Source organism: Trachemys scripta, chromosome 5 (genome assembly GCF_013100865.1).
Source record: "Trachemys scripta elegans isolate TJP31775 chromosome 5, CAS_Tse_1.0, whole genome shotgun sequence".
Lineage (NCBI taxonomy): Eukaryota > Metazoa > Chordata > Testudines > Emydidae > Trachemys > Trachemys scripta.
Genome location: NC_048302.1, coordinates 65,429,816 through 65,456,219, shown reverse-complemented (window position 1 = coordinate 65,456,219; position 26,404 = coordinate 65,429,816). Strand labels below are relative to the sequence as shown.

Sequence of the window (26,404 nt, the reverse complement as noted above, 5' to 3'; positions counted from 1 at the left end):
CTATACAGCCTATGGGTTCTCCTTGCTAAATATCAAAGGTCTGATGCAAATAATGGAGTTGTTTAAGGCTTTTCTGAGAACAGGTGATAAGAATCCTTTATAATGGAAAGAGTTAGGCAACCTGCTACCAGCTTCCCCTATCGTTTCATAACAAACACTGTGTTTTTATTGTAAAGTCATTGCTAGTGAGTAAATATATGCTTATAGAACTGAAGAAATCATATGATTGGCTACCTTTTTCCCTTCTTCTGCAAGCTGAACTGTGTGAGCACAAGGGTCTGAATACAGGGATGAGTTTGCAGGATCAGGGCCAAGTTTCTAACCTATGCCATTTTGAGATGGTTACTATGCAGGTAAGAACAAGTTAATCACGTTGGCCTCTCTGAGATCAATAAAAACAAATAAAGCAAAACTTTTAAAGAATTTTTTTTCTCCCTGATTTTTAACTTGTTTCACAGGAGACCCTGGGATTCTAAGACTCCTTAGTCTCTCATTTATTAATTTTATTAATAATTTACATTGAGTCTGACACACTTTGCATCTGGGGGTTGATATTTTAAAAATAGTCGAGGTTAGATTTATCAGACTCAGGGACAGCCCTGGACCAAATGGCGCCCCAGGAGAGGAGCGTCTTTGGCGCCCCCTTCTTCCATTTGTTAAACTTTTGAATACCTTATTTTTATTGCATTTGCAGCCCATTTCACGAATTTGATGCACGATTTGCATGCATAATTTATCCCTGTCATATAAGCTGATAAATGTGCACCCTAGGATCTGTACAACAAAAACAGCACTCCAAACCCAAACCTTGTACCTCAGGCAGTGGCCTGGGTCACCTTTCCCCTAAATCCGGCCCTGATCAGGCTGAAGCCAGTTTGAACTGGATGGTTGTTATTGGAGATATTTAAAAAACAAACAACCTTTTATTCTACTCACAACCACTGCAAGTCAGAACGTAGCTTAAGATAGAACAGATCGTTGAACATGCTGCACGTGTTCAATTACTTAAGCAAAGTGATGCAAAAAACTCTTCTTTTCACTGCAGGCAGTTTGAATGGCATTAATTTTTGTGAGCTGTCATTTCACTGCAGCTTTTTATACAGTTACATTTTTTCTCTTATGTAACTCAGTGAAGCGTCATTTCTTCAGCCTCAAAACAGGCTGCTAGTCTGGAACAAAGGACAGTTGCAGATGAAGGATTTTTTTTAAGGGGTTGGAGGTGCAGAGAGGAAATCAACAAAGAAAATAAATGGCCCTAATCTGACACTGTAGAACATTACCCACATTTCAAGGAGAGAAATGCAATATTATTACTACATCCTTCCTTGCTGCCATTGTCACTGAGGAACTGTGCAGCAAAAGAACAGTTGTGACAAACTTTGAGTTTAATTAAACCTTACTGAATTAGGGTTAACATCTTTGTGGTACAGTGTAAAAATGCAATTGTGTGTGTATTGTTGTTATTTTATGTACCTTCTCTAGTAGCAAGGGGGGGATGCTATCTGGGTAGATATGCATATATTAGTTCAAATTGAATTCTCCAGAGACCAACAGATTAAAAAAAAGACTTTTGGATAAATGTCTTAAATGTTTTAAACTGATTCAGGGCCATCTTCCAGATCCAGCAAATGCTGGCCAGATCCCTGGTCCATGGAGGACCCCAATCCTTAGGGGAGGACTGGAAGGACTTTGTCTACTGAGGCCTTATAAACCTGGGTGCTAGTTCTGAGCTGAAGCTCTGAACTTGTAAACACAAAGAAACCCCTAATGTGGGGTGATGACTGGTAAACTTACTAGCATGTGTGTAGGTTCTTTTATTGTTTTTAATATGTTTTCTCTATCATACTTCTTACTTTAAGAACAAAGGAGTCTTGCATAGGAAGTGCTGGATGGTAACTTATATCTGTAGCGATCACTCTGTTATCAGTCTCTGAAGAGAAGGCAAACAGGTCTGGTTAGGCAGACTGTCTTGGTTGGGAAATACACAGTGAAGGCAGGAAACTGTTCAGCATGGATATACCCTGGAAGGGAGTGAGATGTGGGTCTTCACCAAAAAGAGGCAACAGCAAGGGAGCTGGAAACCTGGGAGTAGGGGACCTTGCTGGGTCATTAAGGGGAAATGCAGGTGCAGTTGCCCTGAACTGTGGCACGTAGGCCCCAGTTCTGCAGTCCATCCCTACTCAGGAAAGCACTTAAGCATGTGCCTAAGTTCCATTGACTTCAATGTAACTTACATATGGGCTCAAAATGAAGCATGTGCTGAAGTTCTTTGTTGAATAGCAGTCAATGTAAACATGCTTAAATACTTTGCTGAACTGGGGCCTTATGGTCTGATCCTGTGAGGCTGATTGAACTTCTCATGAAAGTTGCTGAGCGCTCTTAACTTCCATTGGTCCCTTTCGCTCAGGGAGGCAAAGGGGTGGTACCTAACTCCTTGGAATGCGCTAACAGGTTCTCAGGGAAGACCTGTTTGAAGTCCATCTGCCTTCTTGGTGATTGAGTTGCTGGCCAGTAATGTTATGAGGAGAAGGAGTGGGATTAATGGTAGGAAGCCTAAAATGAAGGTGTGGGTGTATTTTTATTGGCCAACTCTTCCTCTTTTCTTAACTGATTCCTGAGGGCAGTTCCGTATATACAAGGTTGTCCAGGCTAACAGAGCAAATGTATACCCACACTCTAGATATACAGGGCCATCTGTCACCACAACTTCAAAAACTATCTTAATAAAATGATAATACTGCTTATAATCCCATAGTATCTGGACGTACTAATTTAAGATGCCCACAAGAGCCTGCACGAACAGGATATCAATACTGAAATACAAGATAAGAAAACAGTGCAACTGAATAATGCCATAAGCTCATTGGGGCTTTCCCTTCCCCATACACTAAACAAATAGGGGAGAACACAAGAAATGTCATGGAAGTAATAACTAAAGACATTGCAGTGGTGGTTACATGGGGAAACAATGGGCATTACGATACTCCTATACACCTGTATACCTAAAGCGTTCGCCCAAACAATCTCCTTTACAAAAGGTAGAGCATCTAATAAGGACCAAAGGGTGAAGGGAGAGTAGTATACTTGGTCCAAGCACTAAGTCCTCTGTGGATGTGGATGAGTGGAAGTGGCACTCTTCTTTCTCTGCTGCATCTATGGATCATGCCTTCCCCAGGCATGCAGAATGCCACATGCAATTTGCTCTACTTGGGATGAGTTGAGGGGCTTCATTAGAAATTAAATCCTCCATACCAGTGACATGCCCCCTTCTCATTGGCCTGCTACACCCAGGGTTGTGAGTTCAATCCTTGAGGGGGCCACTTAGGGATCTGGGGTAAAATCAGTACTTGGTCCTGCTAGTGAAGGCAGGGGGCTGGACTTGATGTCCTTTCAGGGTCCCTTCCAGTTCTAGGAGATAGGTATATCTCCATATATTATTATGTTGTTATATGTTTTTTGATTCTTCTCTAGTTTCTTATTGTCAGTGTTTCTGTTGATTTTAATGATGCTCTCCTTAGGCACATGACTATGCTAAGCTTGTTTTTATTCACATGAAAAAAGGAAAGCAAGTTTGCTTTCCAGTTGTTTTTCCTCAATGCTGACAGCTCCGGATAATAATGGCACCAACTGTCAGGGAAGTGTTATGCCTGGCTGGAATTAGTGAAAAGCAGAGCACAGAAGCATGACAATTTTTACTGTTGCATTTGTTTAGTGAGCAGAGAAGTCCTTGCTTTAGAAATCCAAGAAACTGGGGAGGAAAGCATAAGAATTGAAACAAATTGGAAAAAAGCCTGGAATAAATTTTGGAGATTAATTAAAATGATACAATGCAGCACTCATTCTTGTTCAAAGAAGTTGAGAAATTCCTCCTCTCCCCCTCCCATCATCAACTCTTTCTGCAGAGACCACAGTTAACTAGTGAAACAGAAAGGACTGGACAGGTAGGTAGAAAGCAGCCTGAGCCCAAACCTCTCCTCGTCTCTATTTTGCCTTTTTCTTTGCCCATTTTTCCATCTCTCCATATCCCCCACTCTTTATTCTCTCCATTCCCTCCATCCATCATTACCTTTCTATCTTTATTTCCTCTTCCTAGTTTTCTCCTTCCCCTTAGTCTCCCACACTTCACCTCTCTTACTATCCTTCCACATTATTTATATTCCTTTCCTTCATTCCCTATCACCAGGGCTCTTGGTTGGGCTAGGAGCAACAGCAGGAAAGGGAGGCTATTCAGGACCTAGCGCTGGCTCCATTAGCTGCAGCCTCAGGATGGTGAAGGAAGAAGTAGGAAGCCAATCCAGGCCCTATGCCAGTTTTAGCTGTGCTAGCAGCAGCATTTGGTCATGGTATGTACACACTGGACACTAACCCTGGCTCTGATTCAGGTTTGAGCCCAAGTCCCCAGTCCGTTCACCCACACAAATCAGTCTGGTTCTTGTCAGCAAGCACTTAGGACCCAGGTCCTAGGATGATGGGTCATTGTAAGGGACCAGTTCAGGTAGAGTAGCCCGTTAACACCTCTTCTCTCATAGGACAAAAAGAAGAGTTAGTGGGTTACAGCTGGTTGTAATAAACCATAAATCCAGTGTTTCTGTTCAGTCCATGATTTTTAGTGTCAAGGAGAGTAATGAATTTAATCTCTCAGACTCATCTTCTGAAAGTGTTTGTGCAGATTTCCTTTGAGGATGAGGATTGATAGGTCAGTTATAAAGAGATCACTGTGTGAAAAATGTTCACCCATAGGGTTTTTGTCTTTTGTCATTTTCGTCTGTGAGCTCCTCTGAGAGTGTAGTGACTATCTGTGATTGTCCCTTACAGTGTGTGCTAACTATTTATCCCAAACAATCTGTTCCACTTTGCATTTTGCTGTGACGCTGGGAATACCTTTCCCAGACCTGAAGAAGAGCTGGTGTAGCTCGAAAGTTTGTCTCTCACCAGTAGAAGTTGGTCCAATAATAGATATTTCCTTACCCACCTTGTTTACTCTTTTTACTTTTATGCCTGTAAGCCAGCAAGTGACATGTTTATTAGATAAACTCTATGGCCCAGTCTATAACAGTTCCCAAATAAGTAACACTCGAATACATAACAAGCTGAAGCCTCTAATAAACAAATAATTTATGAAGTATATAAAAACTACACTGGCACAGGATTTGAACTCCTAAGGTGTAAGGCAAACAATGTATATTACATTCTTTTGTTATCAGGTTGTTAGGTTCTAGTGTCCTGCACAGAGATGAAGATCTACTTTGCCGATTCATCTTAGCACCCAGACTGCCTAGATAATATTGGCTCCAACTCAGAGATATAAAAGGGTTTGAGTGTTTCACTGAGGCAGAGGGAACTACGAGTAAATTGAGGAAATATTTTCTTTAGTGTATAGGCAACCTGTGGAATTCATTGCTGCAGGAGGTTAATGAATCACAGATATTGTGACTAGGTTGAAAAGATCTTTAGATTAGATTACTTTTATAGATTTAGTTTGCATAACTAATCAGAATTCAGAGTGCAGGTCAATCACCCGCAGATTCAGAAAGGAATTTCTCCCACACTTGCATGCATAATTGTCTCAGTGCATTATGAGGTTAATTGCCTCCTGGTTATTGTCTCTGTGAGTGTGCCACTTCAGGTACATGCATGTGTTCATGCGCTGTTAAGTGGAGATTTTTGTCATCAGTGTCCCTGCCTCAGCCCTACACCTCCTTGTGCTCAGTCTAGGTAGAAAGTGTACATAGGAAGGGGTGGCCCAACCATCACTCCAGTTCCTTTTCAACCACCTGCGGCTAGAGCCAGAACACAATGGTTTCCACTAACTAGCTTTTATAGCTCACCTGTTTTTATCCTTTTTATTTTATTAGTTTTATCCTTTCTTTTCCAGCATACTTATCTTAACCCTCAGGAAAAGTCCTTTGGCTTCCATTTCTTCTTGCCATAAGTAAGGAAAGAAATGTACTCTTTTTCTATCCACCCTTTTAAAGATGTCTCTCATGATGCACTTCTAGCTAAAGAGGTCATAATGAAATAAGTTTCCTAATTAAAATTCATTTAACAAATATGCAGAGCATGATGCGTGAGTCACAACAGGCAGCAAGACTATGGTCAGATAAGCATCCAAACATCAGAGTCTTCAGTAATGGCCTGGAAGTATCATGTGAACAGCCTCTTAGTACTTCAGCATATCTGCTTCCAGATCTAGTTGAAAGGGTTGTGGAAATAGAATGAAATATCCATTAAAAAAAAAATCAGATTTTTTTTTCAAACCTCAAAAAAGGTTCATGTAGAGTTTGGTTTGACTTCTGGGAAAAGTCTTGGGCCACTTCTTATTTCATACCCCTATGATATATTAAGGGGTTGTTTCTGAAAATCCTTAATCTTTTGAGCAGTTCCACTGAATTTAGATGAGTATAAGTAGCATTTTGGTACAACACAAAGTGTCTTCAAAACAAACAAACAAAAAGCCCAATAAAGAAAACAACGGGAAATGAATCATCATTCATCTCCACCTCCAATATCAACCAGTTACATGTAAACGTAGAGGAAACAAGAAGATTGTAGTCATTCGGTTGACTTTTATACTTTGGGGTTCAATCCTGCAAAGTGCTGAGCCCAGTTCAACACAGAACTTGAGCATATGCTTAACTTTAAGCATATACATGGTACCGTGGAAGTCAGTGTGACTACATACATGCTTAAAGTTAAGCATGTGCATATGCGCTTTGCTGGATTGAGGCCAGAGTGCTCAGCACCTTGCAAGATCATGTCCTATATAAGTCTAAGAATGATTGATTGCCAAATGCAATCATACTCATCCATTATATCCTTTCCCACAAACAAAGTGTCCTAGTAATTGCCCCTATTCAATAATGCACTAATCTGCAATTCTGGGGTTGACTGGCTTTCCCGGGTCATGAGGGTGTCTTTTTCCTGTCATTGTGGTTCTCAGGAACTCTCTCTTTTTTCTTATGCATCCAAGAATACAGTTGTCTACATTCCTTTATGGAAGGTTAACTCTCAGGGAAATTTAGAAAATGACAATACACATCCTCATAATAGAAGGAGACAAAGTCCAGCAGAGGTGACTTTTTTTCTTCTTTATCAAATATCCACGTGTTTATAGATCCTAAGGAAAGATGTGGGTGGGAAGGTAGTGTCCTCAGAATCTAAGGATCTGAGGTGTTTGGAATGTGGATAACCTTTGTAGAAGCAGATCTGGAAAGCTCTTGATACAGACTGTACTGAATCTATCAAGAGCCAACTGGGAAAGTTCTGGGTAGTGCTTGAAATTTTTAAAGATAGTCTGTTACTGGTTAAGGGCTCAGCTGGTGTAAGGTGTCATAGTTCTATTGACTTTAATGGAGCTGTGTAATTTACACAAGCTGGGGATCAGCCCCATTGCATTTAAACACCTTCTGGATGCTCCAATTTATCAAAATACTCAGCTTGCAAACACACACTATTCATTTGTTCACTCTTTAGCACAAAGCTATATGAGACTAGTTGGAGTAATGAAAACACTCAGGCTTTGTCTGAACACTAACCTGTTGAACTAAAGCTGTACATTTAAACTCATTTATGTAAACCAAGTAAGTTTATGTATAGATGCTTATTTTCATTTAAGATTGGTTTATTTTATTTCTCCTTTTTCTTAAGCGGCAGCATGGACCAGGGACTAGGGCACTACTTTAGGCATTGGAAGACCTGGGTGTTAATCTCTGCTCTGCTGCAGACTTTCTATGTGACTTCAGGCAAGTTATTTAGTTTCTCTGGGTCTCTCTTTGCCCATCTATAATATTGGGATAATAACATTTCCCTTCCTCACAGGAGTGTTGTGAAGATAGATATATTATTAATTAATTAAACCAGTGTAAATTTGTGTATAGACAAAACTTCAGGGTGGGTTTGATCCTATATTGCTGAAAGCCAGAGGATTTATAACATTGGCTTCTTCAGGAGAAGACCCAGATATTCAAAGGTATTGAGTTGTTTGATTTCAATGGGAGTTAGGTGTATAAATGCCTTAGAGGTGTGGACCTAAATCCTTTCCTTATGGAGACAGTGTGGACTTTTTAAATAGCACCTTTCTTTGGTTAGTTGAAATAGATATTCCCATAAATTTACCTGAGTCAATTACATCATAATAAATATGTACATACATTATAATATAGAGCAAAAGTTACATTACAGAGCAGACAAACCATTCAATTATATTTTTAAATTAACACGTTATATATAAAATAGTCTCAAGGACATAGACTAAAAACTTCCTGGAATCAAACTATTTCAAGAAATATTATAAATAAAAGAAACAAGTAGCATATTCAGGACTATCACAGGAAGTCTACTTAGAAAGAATCAGTCAAAACTGTCTCTACATTTCATAAAAAGAACAGGAGTACTTGTGGCACCTTAGAGACTAACAAATTTATTAGAGCATAAGCTTTCGTGGACTACAGCCCACTCCACAAAAGCTTATGCTCTAATAAATTTGTTAGTCTCTAAGGTGCCACAAGTACTCCTGTTCTTCTTGCGGATATAGACTAACACGACTGCTACTCTGAAATCTACATTTCATTTGTCACCTCTTTCTGGTGATCATGAACTCAGTTCAGGCTCTGTATTACATTGTAAAATCACCTTTGAAGATGCTATTGATGGAATTAATCAATTCTCTATATACCAGTGCTCTGACATCCTGAATTTGTTACATCAAAGGGTCTTGCTTGAGAAGACAAATAATTAAATGACCTGTAATACACATAAATGGTACTTGTGGGGTCAAAGGAATTCCCTATGAATACTTTGGGTCTTCTGTTTACCAGACATAAAGATGGTCTGTTACCTGCCGTAGGTATAGTGTAGTGATTGTCAGTTAATCAAGGAAAGAGTTCCCCAAACAAGATCTCCCTGTCTGTGTTCCTAGTCTGAGACATTATAAATCTATTACTAACTATACAGGGTAAGTATGAAGAATGGTACAGTACTCTATCATATCCATTCATGTTGCTTGGTCACATTGGCAGTTTCATGCTAGGGTTATGAACCACTTTGGAATTAAGTGGGAACCAACCACCAGTAGACTATTTTCAGTAGTGGCAGAAGTAGATTATGGAGAGGTGCTACCATAACCATGTATGTAAGCAATGGATGTGTCTGTCATTGCATAATATCAGAGTTCAGCTGTATTCATTCCACTTTAATTCATTGTCACTTTCCTTTTGGAAAGTAAGGGGTACTTAATTCAGTTGTACACAATAATACCCTAAATACCAAAAGCAAATGAACTTTGTGTGATGCATTTTATTGATGCTATCAAATTAGTTGGGATCTAAGAATCCAAGAGAGAAAGAGCAAACTAGGAACCGTATCAATGTTATGAAGTTGTTCTGCCTAGTGATTATTGGCTTCATTGAGACTAACAGCTATGAGAGTCACTCTCCTAATTTGAAATCTTTCAGAAGCACCAAAAAAGGATCAAAAGGACAGCTACCTCACCAATTGTTCTGGTTGAGAGAAATAATATTAATATCCCTTTTGAAATTTGGGGTCTAGTAGGTTGTTCCAGTTAGGAAAAGAAATTGGTGATAGTCAGGTATTTCTTTGATACAGTTTTATTTTATTTACACAGAATGTACAAGTCCTGTGTTTCAAATACAGAGGGAATCCAATAGAAGGACAGAGCTTCTTTTTCTCACATTACCAAGAACACTCTTTTCTGTTTTCACTCCTGACCTAAAAACCTCTCCCCAGGATTCTGGCAGGGTCAGACACTGTGCTTTGGCTGCTCCTTCAGGCTGTCACAATGTCTCTCAGTCTTTCCCATTTCTTTGTCTGTTCAGCATTCTCTCTCTCTATCTCTCATATATACACCCTGCCCAAAACAATACTCACCCAAAGCTCCTGAGTGGGTTCACATACTCCTTTTGCCTTAGCTGGGGGATTAGCCTTACTGTCATATTAATTCAAGAGTGAATTCACACCTATCAATGAGGTTTTAACTCAACTCATAACAAGGTTTCATTTAGCTCATGACAACATAAAGGATTATCAGGGATGAGCAAACTCTCTTGCTGCAAGATCATAAATGCCTGATGAAGAAAAAGGCAAGTAGGAAGAATGAAAGAAAATCCATATCAATGTAAAAAGAAAGGAGCAAAAAGGGGAAAGATAAGAAAGAAACTCTAAAGTATAATAGTGTAAAATAAATAATAAGGAAGTTACTTAGAAATTCAGGGCTAAATCCCCAGTGGGGCAAATTGATGTACTGCTATTGAAAATCATGGTACTACATCAATTTACATTAGCTAAGAAATGAATCCTGAATATATATATTATATGTTGTTATCAGATATGAAAAAATCCAGAATCTGGAGGAAATTTTGGACAATTTATTAAATACCTTCTATAATATTCAAACACATATTCAGTTATACAAATGGATTATAATACATAGTCTGCCATATATACATTCCATATTGCTGTAAACTAAACCTGTTATGTTTTGTTCTTAAGTAGTTTATATTTATTGTGCATATACATTATTTAATTTTTGCCAGTTTGTTTAGTATCGTTATCACAGTTAGCGATTTAATTCCATATTTTCTTTGTCAGACTGTCCTCACTGCAATTTGTTATATTTTCAGTTAATTAATGATATTCATTCTTTCCTCTCATTTTCAATTAATAAACTATTTAAACTTAAGAAAGGAATCAGCAATATATGCAGAAATTGTGTATTTTATTAGTTTACTGGGTAGTACTGAAAAGCAACAGCCACTGAATCTTGGAAAAACAGTATTTATTTTACCTGGACAGCATTTGTGTTTTGAATGCATTAATCCTTCTCTGTAACCACTGTTATGGGAAATTTAATTTAAAACACGTGTAATTCACCCCAGAGTAGAAGGCCCATACAAGGACCTTACAAGCCACTCCTGAAAGTAGAGTTCTCCTCCCCTATCATGAGCAACAGGACTGCAGATATGGGCCCATAGGTCCAAGTCTTATTTTGACTGAACTCAATGGGAGAGCTCCTCCTAACTTCAGTAGGATTAAGAGGGATTTGTGGACTGCGGAGGTCTTTGCTTGGGGCTTCTGCATCTGGAAGAACTTGGTCATGTATGATCTAAAATAACCATAGTGTTAATGGCAAGGAGAAAATCAATATGGAGCAACAGCACAGGATAGATTCAGAACTTTCCAGGGTTAAAGATGATTATATTGTTTCATTATGGAACACTGGCATCATCATTTAGACCTGTGGTTAATAATAGAACAGAGCATAGAATTTTAATCATGTAAGGTAATATTCCATGTCATTAATAAAATATGCTTCCTCTATGCTATAATATATGGTTGGTTGCTTCCTGTGTCTCTTAATGGTTAGGTGATTAATTACTTGATGATTGCATGGCACTTTTAATCTTCAAGGTACTTTATAACTGCAAAGCACTAAAATGCATATATGTGGGAGCAGGCTAATAATCTGGGTCACAGTTGTGCCCCTCTGCAGTAATACCTGGCAGTATTTGCCTGAAACACTCAAGCCTTGACTGCACAGGATAGTCAGACCGATTTAACTTAAGTCAGGTTTTAAACCAATGCAAAGCCCTGTGTGGACACTCTTATTTGAGTATAAGAGTGGCTGTTTCCATTTTAGCTTAACTCTGTTCTCAATCAATTTAGGGTAGAACAAAAAAGCCACTCTTGTACCAAAATAAGAGTGTACACAACAGGGGTTTTGCACTGGTTTAGCTATAGTGGTTTAAATTCACACCTTAGAACAGGGGTTCCCAAACTTGTTTTGCGGCTTGTTCAGGGTAAGCCCCTGGTGGACCACAAGATGCTTTGTTTACCTAAGTGACCGCAGGTATGGCTGTTCGCAGCTCCCAGTGGCCACGGTTTGCCGTTCCCGGCCAATGGGAGCTGCGGGAAGCGGTGGCCCGGGATGGGATGGGATAACTTATTTTGCTTAAATTTAGAATTCATGCAGAAACTTTGGGCTGCAAATTTAGAACAAAATTTGAAGCTTTTGAGATACAGTTTTCATTTGGATCTGGCCAAATGAGAGTTTTGGGCTGCTGCATGTTCTCTTGTCTTTATGGCCGTGCTGCATGCTTTTCTCTTGTTTATCGCTAGCTAGAAGCATTGCAAGAATTGATTTCAAACAAGAATCTTTGTGGTTTCATAACACTGTTTTCCCCTTTGTTTAAAATAAGTGCTTTGTAGATTAAATTTTCTCAAAGCATCATTTAAAAAACATTTAATAAAAGATCACACCCTAATAACATTTTTTAAAAGTGCTAGAGGTTTTGTGAATCCCCAAGTCCCATCAGGTTTACCCGCTCCAGGGCTCCGTTTAGTAGAACACTTTTCTCAAGAATACCTCTACTATTCTGGAGACTTCAAATGTTCTTGGAGGAACTGTTGGAGGCGCTAGCTACACTCTGTCTCCAATTTAAATCTCTGTAGAGTGATTTTAAGTGTAGCCATTTATTTCTTCTGGCAAATATTTTTGGGTGACGCCTGAAATTCTTCCTTCTTTTATAGATTGTGTTTTCCCTTCTAATGCACTATTGTCATTTTAAAGGCGATTTTAAAAATAACGAATCTCTAAAATGTTACTGTCCTGACTCTGGATGATTTATTCACATTGAGATGAGCTGCTAATCCTAAATACTCTTACATGTTGCAGACTCCTCTAAATCCTGTTTTTTAAAAAACAGTTTGGTGTAAGTAGAAGAGATTTCCAAATGATGCTACATATTTTGAAATGTATTTTCTTAAACCTCTCATTTGTCTTTTCCCCGACAGACTGACTTCACCTGATTGTTTTTTGCTTGGAGATCGCTAAGGCCTTGTTTGCTCTAGAAAATTAAAACCCATGGTACGGCAATACCGCAGCTGCACTGGTGGTAACAATGAGCTAAGTGCTTGTGGAGATGGGGCTCAGGTATTTTTAATACTACGTCATTTAAATGTTGTCTGAATCTTTCATGTCCACCAGGTAGGAAGTAAAATGAAGTGCTTTGCTCTTTAATGTGTTAATCAATATTTGGAGAAATGACAAATAGCATTTCTTTGGCCTCAGCCTATTGAATAGTGAATCAAAATGTGTACACAACTAGAATACAATGCTTTTGTTTCCCTCGCTCTTCTTCTATAATCTTTTCTTAATTTCCTTGAGGGAATCCTTTTCCTATCTGAGAATTTTTTAATAGTGATGCTGTCCTCTTTAGCATAACATGAAAGTAGTCCATTACATGCATTGTAAGGAAATAGACCCCAAGACTATAAAGTGAGTGGACACTTGTGTTTCTGTGCAGCTCACATGTACTGAGAGAATATTTTTTTAGTGGGATTTCTATATTTCTTTTGGCCCAAACTAGTTAGTATAGAAGCATCTGTCACTGTATAAGAATCGTAAACTTCCTTGGACTGAGATTTGAGTTGGCTTTAAATTTAGTCACACTGGTTTGCCCATCCCTTAAGTGCATAGGACAGAACTGTCCCTTGTTTAGTGAAAAGTAACTTCACTGTAAGAGAGGAAATAAACTCAGAGGAAGGTATATTAACGGAGATGGACCATGAAGGGTCCTGTTTCAATTTGGTATATGGAAAGGTCAGGGCTAAATTCATGTATTAGTGATGAGTGCATTGCCTTACCTGGTGGGACACTGGGCCAGGTCTACACTAGACAATGTTTGCTGGTGTATCCTGTATATGCCTTCCCCCCTAAAAATAAAAAATCACACATTGAACCAATATTGTCATACCAGCAAATATTTCTAGTGTAGACCTGGCCTTGGTTAATGTATCATCTTGGTCTTTCACTCTCCCGACTGGGAGTGTTGCCAGTTGATTAACCCTTAGCGTACTGATTAATCCCCAGGGGTTTAACAGTTTAGGGAATGGTCAGTTTTTGAGGGGTTCAGTGAAGCTATTGGGCTGGGAGGAGAGAGGGGATTTGGCTTCTCATGGACAGGGAATTCTTGGGTTTGTTTGGTTTTTTTTTTGGCTTGCTTGAGTGGATAGGGAGGGAGGACAGCATATTCTGGTGGCCTTTGGCAGGGAGACTAATAGATGCTGGATGGAAGAAAGGATGGGTGTGGTGGGGAGGGGAGAGAGTCAAATTAATCTGTCTCCATTCCTTATTAAAGATGAGGATGCTTATGCTCCAATAGTTAAGGCATAATGTTAACAGACTTTGAATGGAGGTCTGTTCAGTCCCCTTTAGCTAGAAAAAAATGGTGAAGAGAGGGTACGGATATAAAATAGGGAATTTGGGACAGCCTCAGCTGCCTCATGGGTGTAGGCCCCTCATAGATTTTAAGGTCAGAAGGGACCATTGTAATCATCTAGTCTGACCTGCACATTGCAGGCCACAGAATCTCACCCACCCACTCCTGTAATAGACCCTAACCTATGGCTGAGTTACTGAAGTCCTCAAATCATTGTTTAAAGACTTCAAGTTAGAGAATTTACCATTTACACTAGTTCAAACCTGCAAGTGACCCGTGCCCCATACTGCAGATGAAGGCAAAGAAACCCCAGAGTCTCTGCCAATCTGACCCAGGGGAAGATTCCTTCCCAACCCTGATCAGTTAGACCCTGAGCATGTGGGCATTCCCCTGAAATACACTGACAGTTTCAGGGCTTGGATACTGTTTAGGCCAATTTATGATTTTATACTCTGGGGTGCAGCTAGGCCAGTTTATTTGTCTCTGTGTTGGACACCATATTAATGCTATGGTATTTTGAAAGATGGTATTTTGAAATGTTCTGATTTCAGCTCGGTATATTTAAGTATAGATTATATTAGAAATTCCTTTAATTGAATATGTATTCAGTGTAAAATATAAACTTTAGTGCTGTGTGGTTCAGGGAACTGGTAATGTAATACAGAACCTTTCACTGTAAATGCTGATCTAATCCAGGTTGGTACTAAGAAAAAGTTATTAACATCTAAAAACTCTTCAGTGGCCTGTATGCATGTTGCTATCATCAGTCCAGTTTCCACCATCACAGTTGACATTATCTGGGACTCTCAGCAAAAGGACTCAATACTGAATGGATACAGAGACTGAATTGCCCTTCCAGAACTGTTCCTCCCAGGTCAGGGTTGAGGTACAGTCATGGGTCACGCCCAGTTTGGGGAAGGTTTTATTGCTGCATTAGCTATACCTGTTCTATGGATAAACAGAAGACATCATTCTCCAGGCTTGTTAGTCAGGCATCTTTCACAAGCAACAAATCAGCTTCATATTTTTTTCAATGTAAACTTACAAGTTATCTGAAATCAAAAGTAGTACCTTGTGTTAAGACCAGACATTTCACTGAAGAGAAGTATTTTTTAAAAGGATTTACTTACTACTCTTCAGTCAGCTTCAGCTGCTACTTAAAATAAATATAAATTAAATATTTAATTTCTGTAATAACGCTATACAAAATCCAGTAGAGATATGGAATTCTGCTCTTTTCTGTGCATACTATAGATATAAAAGTGAACACATTACAATGAAATATACTCTAAACATAATAGTCATAAAAAATGAAAAAATGGGAAGGAATCAAATGTACCTTCTGCAGTTAAAGTTTTCTCCCTTCAGAAGCCAGAGGAGATGTGGTCTGTAAAAAGCCCTGATGGTTTTATTATTATTAAGGCCATGAAGTGGGGTTATAAAAAAGGTGCTGAAGCCGCTTCATAGGTCACGGTTCATTAACTATTATTATTGTCATGTCTGGATTCCATTTGATCAATGAACAGCTCCTTCCTCTCAATCACATCCTTTATTTCACTGTCTCCAGGTGCCCCGCTTCCACATCTACCTTTATCAGAAGTTTTTCCAGCAATGGGTCTGAGAAGTACTTGTCCTAAATCACTTCGACCACACTTGCATGTATTGTCTTTTTCTTGTTGGACTTTCTCCTTTTCCTTTTCTCTTCCTGTTGGTGGCATTCCATGTCTGGAAAGCATGAGAACAACATTAATAGGAAAAGCATTCATCTTTATATTTTTGGGGGTTAGATTATATCAAAGATTTTCCTGTAAAGAAGCTTGCTTATTTATTTATTTTGGCTAATAAAATTGTCACACGTGAGGGGGGAAAAAAGTGTAGGAGTCTGATCAAGCACTTGGTACATTGTGGGTTCAGGCTTGACATGAGGGAGTGAAGAATTACTGTGTTAAAGGCCACTCTCATAATTTATAATACATTGGCCATCTCTGAATTTTCCAAATTCTGGCTTACTTAGTTAATGGTGTGTCAGAAGCAGAGTGTTTTCTTATACAGAGATAGACAATAATGGTAGAGGACTAGATGGGGAAATGAGATAAAGAGCTTGCTGGACTTTAATGCAGATTGTCAGGGACTGAAAGTATCTCATGGCAGTTTGGTGTCCTATGAAAATGAGTTAGTGCTTTCAAACCAGTGTCTGGGGATACCATTGCTTGAGTGATCATCGACTGAATTGGCATGAATACTGAATTACTCTCCTATTAGTGATCCCTTCCACTCAAATTCTAAAGATTTTCAGAGTCACCTCCTAACTTTCTCTTTGTTAAGTTTAATAGATTGAGCCATATAAAAACATAATTATCCACCATGACTCTCAAATCCTTTCCAGAGTCTCTGCTTCCCAAGATAAAGTCTCCCATCCTGTAAGTATGGCCTACGTTCTTTGTTCCTAGATGTATACATTTACATTCAGCCATATAAAAACATATTTTAAGCTTGCGCCCAGTTTACCAAGAGATCCAGATCATTCTGAATCAGTGACCTGTCCTCTTCATTATTTACCACTCCCCCAATTTTTGTGTCATCTGCAAACTTTATTTTGCAAAACCCAGAACTCTTTTGGAGTCTCTGATCCATAATTTTAACCAATAAACTGTATCAACATAATTTAAGGAATAATCATTCATTACCTGCCATTATGTATGCATGTTTTCTGGTGTGAATAAAGTGCCATGACATCTGAAGGCTAGTTGGTTTGCTAGTTGGGTGGCAAAAAATCTACTACAAAGCTAACTGGGTCTACATTTCAAGTCTTCCATATTATATGATGGACCATATTTCCTGCTGACAAGAATTTCTACCGTCCTCCTTTTCCCCACTAATGTTATTAAAATTTATCTCTTTTTTTGAAATAATAATAAAAATACTATGTTAAAACATTAATTTGATTATCTCGATGAATGGCTGGAAGACAGAATGAACTGCTGAAGTCAGCAATAGCAGTAAGAAGCATAAATCACTGCAAGAAGAAGCTGTACACATTTATGGAATTAAGGTGATGAAATACAGGTTTAATAGTATTTGAGTTTATAAGGGCAAGCCTTTATGTACCATCTGGTCACTTTCCATTGGCTCATAATGTTGTTATGAGAGTTGTCAAAAATCTTTCATTTTAACTCCCAGATGTCTGATAGATTAAATTATACCATAGTAAAAAAATAAATTAATAACAAATTGAAAAGTAAAACAATCAAAATAGCCTATCATTACAAGTTTTAAAACCCACTCAATTTTTTAGTTTTTTAGATCCAAAAGTTTTATATTAAACCCTTTATTTATTTTTTAAATTTATTTTGTCATTATTAAAATACATGAAGTTTCCATCAAGTATTAATCTTATTCATAACCTGCATTTGCTAACTTTAAAAGACCCATTTGTATTTGGCAGTGCCATATCATTGTCAGTGTATTTATTTTGTTCAGATTCCAAAAATGGTAACCTTTCAGGCCTTAATCACAGACCATAAACACTCCAGGTCTCCTTTACTACCACTGTGTTTTATTGTATTCTTCCAGCAGACCACAACTGTAATGTTATTTACATTACACATAGGTACAGTCAGGCCCTCTCAGAGGTCCAAAAAAGGCCCGGGCCATTTCCAGCTTTTGAGGCCCTTAGCCATAATAAAATAAAAAATGACGACACATGAAAACAAAATAAGGCACCAAAAAAAGTGAGACATAATTTGAATATTTTTTTTATTTAACAAATGCTTTTCTAGCCTTTTTCTGTGCAAATGCACTAATTACTGCGGAAAAATCTAGCTTTCGTGCAATGTCACAGTTGATATTAAGCATGGTGAGCCCATTCAAATGCTCTTGTCCCATAGTTGAACAGTGATAGTTCTTTACCCGCTTCAGCACGTTGAAGGTGTGTTCACCTGAAGCCACTGATGCAGGCAAACTGACAAAAATACGCAATGCTATTGTGATATTAGGAAACACCCCAGAGATTCCAAGTTTGAGTATTACTTGAAGCAATTCCTTTGCCTTGCAATCCAATTTAAAGTTCGTGGAATATATTAGTTTGAGGAAGATGACAACATCACTGAGATCCTTTGAGATTTCTTTGTTTTACTGTTGCTGAAATTATTCAGCTGCAGAAAGTAGATCTTCATTACTCAGTCTGTTGAACTGCCAAAGAAACCCCAAAAGGATACAAATTAGTCACAGTGACTTAAATCGATGTGTAAGACCTGACTGAATAGAGTCAATGATGACAAGGAAGACATTGACCCTATAATGCTGCTCGGCATCGGATTCAGTAGGTAAGTTGCGATTGGTGGAGAACTCAGATGAAATGCCAATATTCTGTGCTACTAATTTGGACTCAGTCAGGATTGCATCCCATTGTTCATGAATCTGTTGAATGTCATTGATAAGTGTTTCAGTGTTATCCCTCTCAACATCAAGTGTAGCATTGCATACTTCCATTACCCGATTAGTTTGGTGGATCATTGTAAGTAGCTTCATCCAGAAAGATGACATCAGAATGAATTCAAATTTGGACATGTGCTTCTGAATAGACTGAAGTTCAGTTCGAGTCTGCAGTGAGATTGAGAGATTCAAGCTCATTTAAAGCCTCTTACTGAATTCAAATGCTGTGCAACTGGTTGAATACCATCAATCTGTGCAGACTATCTAGTTTTGGACATCCCATGCAGTGAAACAGGAAGATATTGCTTCAGAATTTCCCACCTTTGTGGACTGCTACTGAAGAGATTGTACATTTGCTGAACAGTTCCAATGTAAGTAATTGCCTCCTTGCATGATTCAGCACAGTCAACATCTCTAAGGTTTAGTGTGTGGTTTCCACAGCTGGAGAAAATACAGTTTGAATTATGCTCAAGCAGAACTGCTTGTACACCTTTGTACTTCCCAGCCATATTAGATCCATTGTCATAGGCTTGACCAATGCAGACTTGAAAATCTAACTTAAAACCTTTTAGAATTGCTGGTACTCAAGCAGCAATTTCTTATCCAGGTTTTCTCATGAAATTATCAAACAAAATAAACCTTTCTTCAGTTGAAAATTTTGAGCTGTCTACAATCTTAACATATCGAATAACCATAGTAGTCTGTTCCTTGTGAGAACAATCTGGAGTCACATCAACCATGATTGAAAAATACTCGGCATTTCGAATCTCATCAAGAATTGTTGTTTGTACAAATGACCCACATAGCTCAGTAAGCTTTTTTTGTATGCATGTGGAGAGATAATGGACTTGCATGCACTTTTGACTCTCTTGCGATTCTCGAACATGTATAACATGCTCTGATAAAAGTGGGTCATATTTGATGAGGAGCTCAACTATGCCTAGAAAGTTTCCATTTGCACGATCACCAATACATTGACTGAAACCAAAGAAAGCCAATCCCTGCTCAGAAAGAAAAAGGTTGACATTCAGGATGCATTCAAGAAGTTTTTTCCAGTTATTAGTTTCTGTAGAGAATTCAGTCAAGAGTAAATTATCAATGAAGGAATATTAATTAAGAACACAAAATGAAACAGTCAGACAGGTTATTATCCTTATCACTGAATCAAAACTCAAGCACGCAAGGTAAAATATAACAGGCTGAGCTGAAGACAAAGGGATGACATATATATAGTAAACACAGACACAGATACAGACAGAGAGATAATGTCCAAAAATTTCAAACATGTGTCCTCATGAAACTCACTGTACAAGACTGTCCTCACAAATTTTCACCTTGAATCTGGGCCTATAGACTATGAAAGCCTATGATGATGGCCAAGTTACCAAGTTAGGGCTCAACCATCCGACAAGTCACCTCTTTTAGATACCATATGAAGATAATTATGAGGAATTCTCACACATAAATAATTCCTTAGTCAATTAGATGCAAAACTATAAAGACACTAAAATGTATCAATTCTTTACCTTTCAACACGCACTTGATCCAGCACCAATCACTAGTAGTGGTTTGTTTATATAATCAGCTGATCTGAGAAGACACATTCATCACGGTCTAACCTTGTGCCATCAGAACCGATATATTTTTATTAATATTTATGAACATTTTTAACTCTTTAATATGACAAAATCTATATCAGTTAACAAAAAAATTATGCCTTTTACCAAATCACATCTCTTATTTCCTTACATTTGTAGCTCTAAACTGAGAGAGTGTGTCACATTCTGGTCCGATAGGGATACACATAAAAACAAGTTGTGAAACTTATCAAATGCCAAAAAATTAACAAGTGTCTAAATTTGAGGCCCCCTTTGAGCTTGGGGCCCAGGCCAAATGGCCCTCCTGCCCCCACCCCCTCTGATTGGCCCTGGGTACAGTTCACAGACAGCTTCCCACTTGCTTCTAGGGCAGGGAACAGTACTAGCAGCATCTAGTCCTGCCAACTTCAGCCTTCTTTCAGGCTCCTAACTCTTCTCGACCACTCCCTTCCTGTCTTTTTATATAATCCCAGTTGCTGGGGTTACCTCCCCCTCAATTAGCCCTTCCGTTGTAGTTCTACTCCGTTAGTGGACATCCTCTGTCGATTACCTGTCTTCCAATCACTTCCCAATTAATATATAATGGTGGGTAGTAGAATGACAGGTTCTAAGTTAGCTCCAGACTCAGCACACCTTGTTCCACATACATTATAAAATCTACTTGATCTTGAGATCTATAATATATAACCCCCTTCATTTACAGTTTAAACTGATTTTTACCAAAAAATTCCTGGGTTTTACAAAAAGTATTCATTTTTTTTTTCTGATTTTCACCCTACTTTTGTATCATTCAAATATATAAAAAATAATTTGTTTTATTAGGAAAATATAATACATGAGATATATGTATTATGATAATATGTTAGTCTGTGTATATCTGCAAAGCTGCCTGTTGAGAAAAGGCTATGTATTAGTCTAGAAAATACACACAAGAAACAAACAGGGTACACATGCAAGCTCTGAAGTGCATGAGCTTACTGATGAATCTCACACATACCACATACTCATTTCAAGCTGTTAGCAGATAATGGTTTAAAGATTTGACACAGTAAAATGGGAAGAAAATGAAAATCTGTGTCTGAATACATTTCAGAACACAAGGAAGTATTTGAAAGTTTAAAAAAAAAAGAAAAACAGGAGAAAAGGATGAAGTTGAGTGTATGTGCTGCAAATGGTGTGGCCCAATTATTAAATGTAAATATTTATAGTCTAATAGTTCTAGGTCTACAACAGTAAACTGTTTATTCAAATGAAAGTTTTATTTGGGGATTAGAGATATATTGTTTTCTTAAACTCCAAAACCTTCCTCTAATAGCAGTGTTTTTATGAAGGGCCACCTTGCTTTAGCAAAGACCTTCTCAGAGTCTAAAGATAGTGGTAGATCTCTATTTCTTTTTATTTTGAATATCATGAATTACTACTATGATTCATCCAATGTTATTGCTCAGTTATCTGTTATGTAGGAAACTTGTTTGATCAAATGTATATTAACTGAAGAAGAACTGTTTCTGGTCTTCTGGAAAGAGTCTCTGAAAGTATTTTCATGTCTACATTAAGAAGTGAGAATGGCCCACATGAGCCAGATAGCACCTTGTCTTTTTGTAACTTTGTATCTGCTTCTTGAATTGTATTGGAAATCTCATTGCGCTTTTAAAAAACAAACAAACAATTCAATAGAGTGGGTAGTTTACCAGCAATCATATCTGATGTCCTCTTATAAAACTCTGAGAACCTATCTGGTCCTGGAGATTTTTGTGTTGGCGCAGATTTATTCACCTTTATAAACTCCCCTTCCTCTCTTGGTCTTTCTAAGTATTCCTGTTCATGGGTTAACAGGCATGAATATATTCTATAATTTTCTCCAGTGGGTCTTTTGAGGCATAAAAATTTGTATGAAGCCTCCTGAATTCTTCAACAATCTTTCTGGTCTTAAATTTTACTTCTGATTTTGAATTTGTATTGCCTGAATTTGACTCTTTTCATTCCTTTTTTTCTTAATCTGCAGGCAAGGAGTTTATTAGCCTTATTGCCCCCTCCTAAAATCTCTGTCAGCTAGCTGAGGGCCTTTTTAGTGTTCTCTAGAAATATGGCATTTAGTTGCTTTCTGAGGAAGAAGAGGCATTTAAATATACTTCTAGACCTCATTATTTTATGCAAAGCTTGCATTTTTTTAATCTCCATTAGTAATTTGCTTCTATTTCCCTTTCTTTTTTCCTTTGGGACGCGAGGCTAATTTCCCTGCTATTACTGCTTTCATATGCATTCTAGGCAATGTTTATAGAGGTTTGACCTTTATCATTAGTACAAAAACCACTTAGTTTCTGTTTTGATAATATCAAACAACCAAGCAACCAAAAGCCAAACCCAACAAGTAAATAAATAAATAAATAACCCCCCCCCCAAATGCTTTATTAGGGAACCATTCAATTTCTAAGTCTTTTCTATAGGATCCCCACTATTAATGTTAAATTGGGTCACATCCATTGTGTCCACACTTGGGATATGATATCTGAGGTATGATATTTCAGTCTATATTATCTGCTACCAACGGATGATGAGGACTGGATGTAGCCGATCTTGGTGTACAAATTTGCAGGGTTAGAAAAAAAGCTGTATTCTTTCTGTGGAGGTGTTGGTGCCTCTATGTGTCACGAAACCCAGTTTGGTTTATATTTTTCCTTCACTTCTGGCTTTCTGTTCCCATTCCCACTTCTCTCTTCTTTCCCCTATTATTGGCTGGTCCCCACTGTCCATGGGAACCTGAGCTCTTCCTATAGGCATGTGCTGGATCCCTGCTGAAGGGATCTATATATTTAACAAAAAACAGGCCTTATCAAATGTTCTTACAATGCACAACATTATAAGATTGTGGTATAATCTTGAGCTCATGTATTCTTAAAATTTTCACTGTAAATGACTCCTTTTCAATGAATATCACAAACATTCTCATATTGATAACTCTAACATCAATTATACTTCATTAGGGGAAGGATAGCAAGGTCCCCAGCTAAATCACTGTTCTCTTTGTCTATTAAATCCTATGAACCACAGCATTAATTTAGCAATAAATTTGTATCTATTAAGTACACTGCTTCCTGGGTGCTAGACAGCTGATTATCCATATTGCTATAAAAATATAATATCTATTACTTAGAATAATGATTTAACCCATATTCTAATCTTGTTCTTCTATGTCTGGTCTACTACCGTTCTCAGGTCTGTATTGTTGTCTTGTTGCATCTTTTTATATTGTTTTCTTTCACTTTGGTCTCACTGATTCCCAGTTGTTTCTTGGTGACATGTAGGTTCAGTTGCTTTTTTCCCATTCGGTCTGTTGTTCCCTAGTTGAGTTGCCTCTTCTCATTTTCATTAGTATCTCTTTTCCTTCCTTTGGCTCTGAAAAAAAACACACACTTCTCCATTTAAAGGACCGTCTAATGCAGTTGTGGGCAACCTGCGGCCCATGGGCTGTGAGACATTTTGCTGACATTGACCATCCGCAGGCACGGCCCCCGGCAGCTCCCAGTGGCTGCGGTTTGCCGTTCCCAGCCAATAGGAGCTGCAGGGGGCTGTGCCTGCAGACGGTCAACGTCAGCAAAATGTTTTGCGGCCCGCAATCGGAACCCCCATTTTCTAAGAATTGTGGTTACTTGGTGCAGTTCCTTTTATTTTCTATGGGCTGAGGTTACCAGATCTGGAAAGGTTTTTATGGGTTGGTGAAAGTATGATCCATGTTTCAGATCTCTTCCTCATAGCTCTTAGTATGTATTTCCTACCTTAGTAGTAATGTAGACATCTAATGTAGACAGATAATCACATGTCTGTCTTGATCCTAATGGAGACTTGGGAAAAAGGGACATGTGTACCCCTTCACTATAAATGCATACCTGGCTGCCCAATTTTAATATACTTTGAAAAATCTCATTTGCATTTCCAGAGAATTTCTTCCTCCAGAATACCTTTAATCCTTACATTGTTTCCATATTTCCTATTCTACATGTCCTGTAATTTTAATTCTCTCTTTAAAAAAATATTATTTGCAGTCTTTGACCTAGATTGGTAATAATTTTCAATTGCTGTTTTATCCTATTTCAACCTCCTTTTTTATTTTTTTTTTATTAACCTCACTGATTTAACTTTTGATGTCCATAATATTGGCCTGCAGTTCTTCTTTCATCTCCTTATTCAGCTTCTTATTTTCTGCTCCAGGTCCTTCAGGTTAGCGTTAGTGACTGGTGCTTCTCTTTCTACCTCTAAAATTAAACCATTAAGCAACCACCTTGTTTGCTGGCTTAGCCACCAAATCCTTTATTTTAACTCCCAGATGTATGATTTAAACTATACCACATGACTGACTGTGCTAATTGTGTTAAACTGTGTGGTGCTGACTGAGCTAAGAATGCATGGAAGGTGACAAATCTGCTAAGGGTATTTAGGCTGGGGGCTTGATCCCTAATAGGTGGAGTAATATTTGCAGATTAATAGCATTGGAAAGCACTGGACTCAGTCTCAGGAGACCTGGGTTCTTTTTCTGGCTCTCCCACTGGCCTGCTGGCCAAGTCACTTCACCTCTCTGAGGAAAATATCTTACAGTGAGAGGCTGTTTGAGAAAAGTTTGAGAGGTGACTTGATAACAGTGTAGAAGTGCCTTCCTGAGGAGAAAATACTAAAAGACTATTTAATCTGCTTTAGAAAGGCATAACAAGAATCAATGTCTGGAAGCTGAAGCCAGGCAATTTCAAACCGGAAGTGAGGTACATGTTTTTAACTGTAGGGCTGATTAAACATTGGAACAAATTACCAAGGGAAGAGGTGGATTTTCTATCTCTTGATGCCTTCATATTAAGACTGGATGCCTTTCTGGAAGATATGTATTCATCAAAAACAACTTATTGGGCTCAATACAGGTTAAATTTAATAGCCTGTGATATACAGGAAGTCAGATCTAATATTCCCTTCTGGCTTTAAAATCTACTACTCTAAGATTTCTAGCTGAGTAAAGCTTAGCATAGTTCCGACTGGTTTTGACTGCTGAAGTCTTCCTTTGTTTGCTCATCTAGTAAACTTACTGTTGTAGCTGATGGTCTTGGTTTGAGTCTCAGCTGCGTCGGTAAATATGTGGCGTATTCCATACACAGGGAGATATCCATGGGCTTTACCAATTGGCTTCAAATTCTCCAATGTGCCTATGGACGTAACACTTATTTCTCCCATATCCTTTACCATCCCATTTCATGTGTGACTGCTCTCTTGCATATGAAGTATTTATTTCTGCATTTGAGTATTTGTGTGAGCAACTGCCTTTCTCAATCTGCTCTAAAACCAGGGCTCACATGCTGTGCAGAGTTTAATACTCTCTCCAGTCTCCTGCCCTCATTTCCCTTCCCCCAGTTTGGTATTTAAAGAGAAACTCTACAGGGTTGGCTGCTTCCTTCCTCAGAACTGCTCAGCCATCACCGTAAGTTCTTTCTCTTAGACAGTCTCTGCCACCTCTTTATATCTGGGTGGGGGTAATGAACCATCTGCCTCAGTGGGTCAGCAGAAACCATGTAACTCTTTCCAAGCCGGATCACCACCTGTGGACAGTGACATGTTAAGACAAATCTTGCCAGTCCATTATAGTTTGTAATACTAATTTTTATACCTAGACTCTCAGAAGACTGAGAGATCCCTTAATCTTGGAATGTGAAAATGGGCTAAAAATAAAGATATAACTGGTGACATGTTGAATAAGTCCTTTTAAGTCTGGGCTAACGTTGCTAGCTCCTTTCATGAAAAAAATAGTTTCTGAACAGGATAGATAATAAAACTGTATGAAATTCAAGACTTAATCTCCAAGGGAATCCTGGTGTTTTTAAATTATGCTTAAAGTGTACTTGATGGCCACAAAAATGTTTTTTTACAGATTATTGTTCAGACAGTATTGCAATTTCCTTGTCATTATTCGTTTCCCATTCCAAGCCCTCATGAGCATGTAGGACATTACCAGTGTCTCTTGGCGAAGACAAAGCCATTTATACATCTTTTATGTTGATCCCATTTGAAATATTCTTTGTATGTACTTACCTGATAAGGTGTTTTAAGGCATGCTTAATTAATGTTTCAAAGCACACTGAGAAGCTCTGAGGAAGGGAGCTG

General features: G+C 38.2%; 1 long non-coding RNA gene across 2 annotated transcripts in view; it reads left to right on the top strand.

Moving 5' to 3' along the window:
- Window positions 1-26,404, top strand: part of LOC117877882 — a 171,710-nt gene that overhangs the window by 46,913 nt on the left and 98,393 nt on the right. For both annotated transcript variants that reach the window (XR_004645839.1, XR_004645840.1), the window contains exon 2: window positions 12,808-12,946. This is a non-coding gene — a long non-coding RNA (uncharacterized LOC117877882). The remainder of the gene's footprint in view (window positions 1-12,807; window positions 12,947-26,404) is intronic.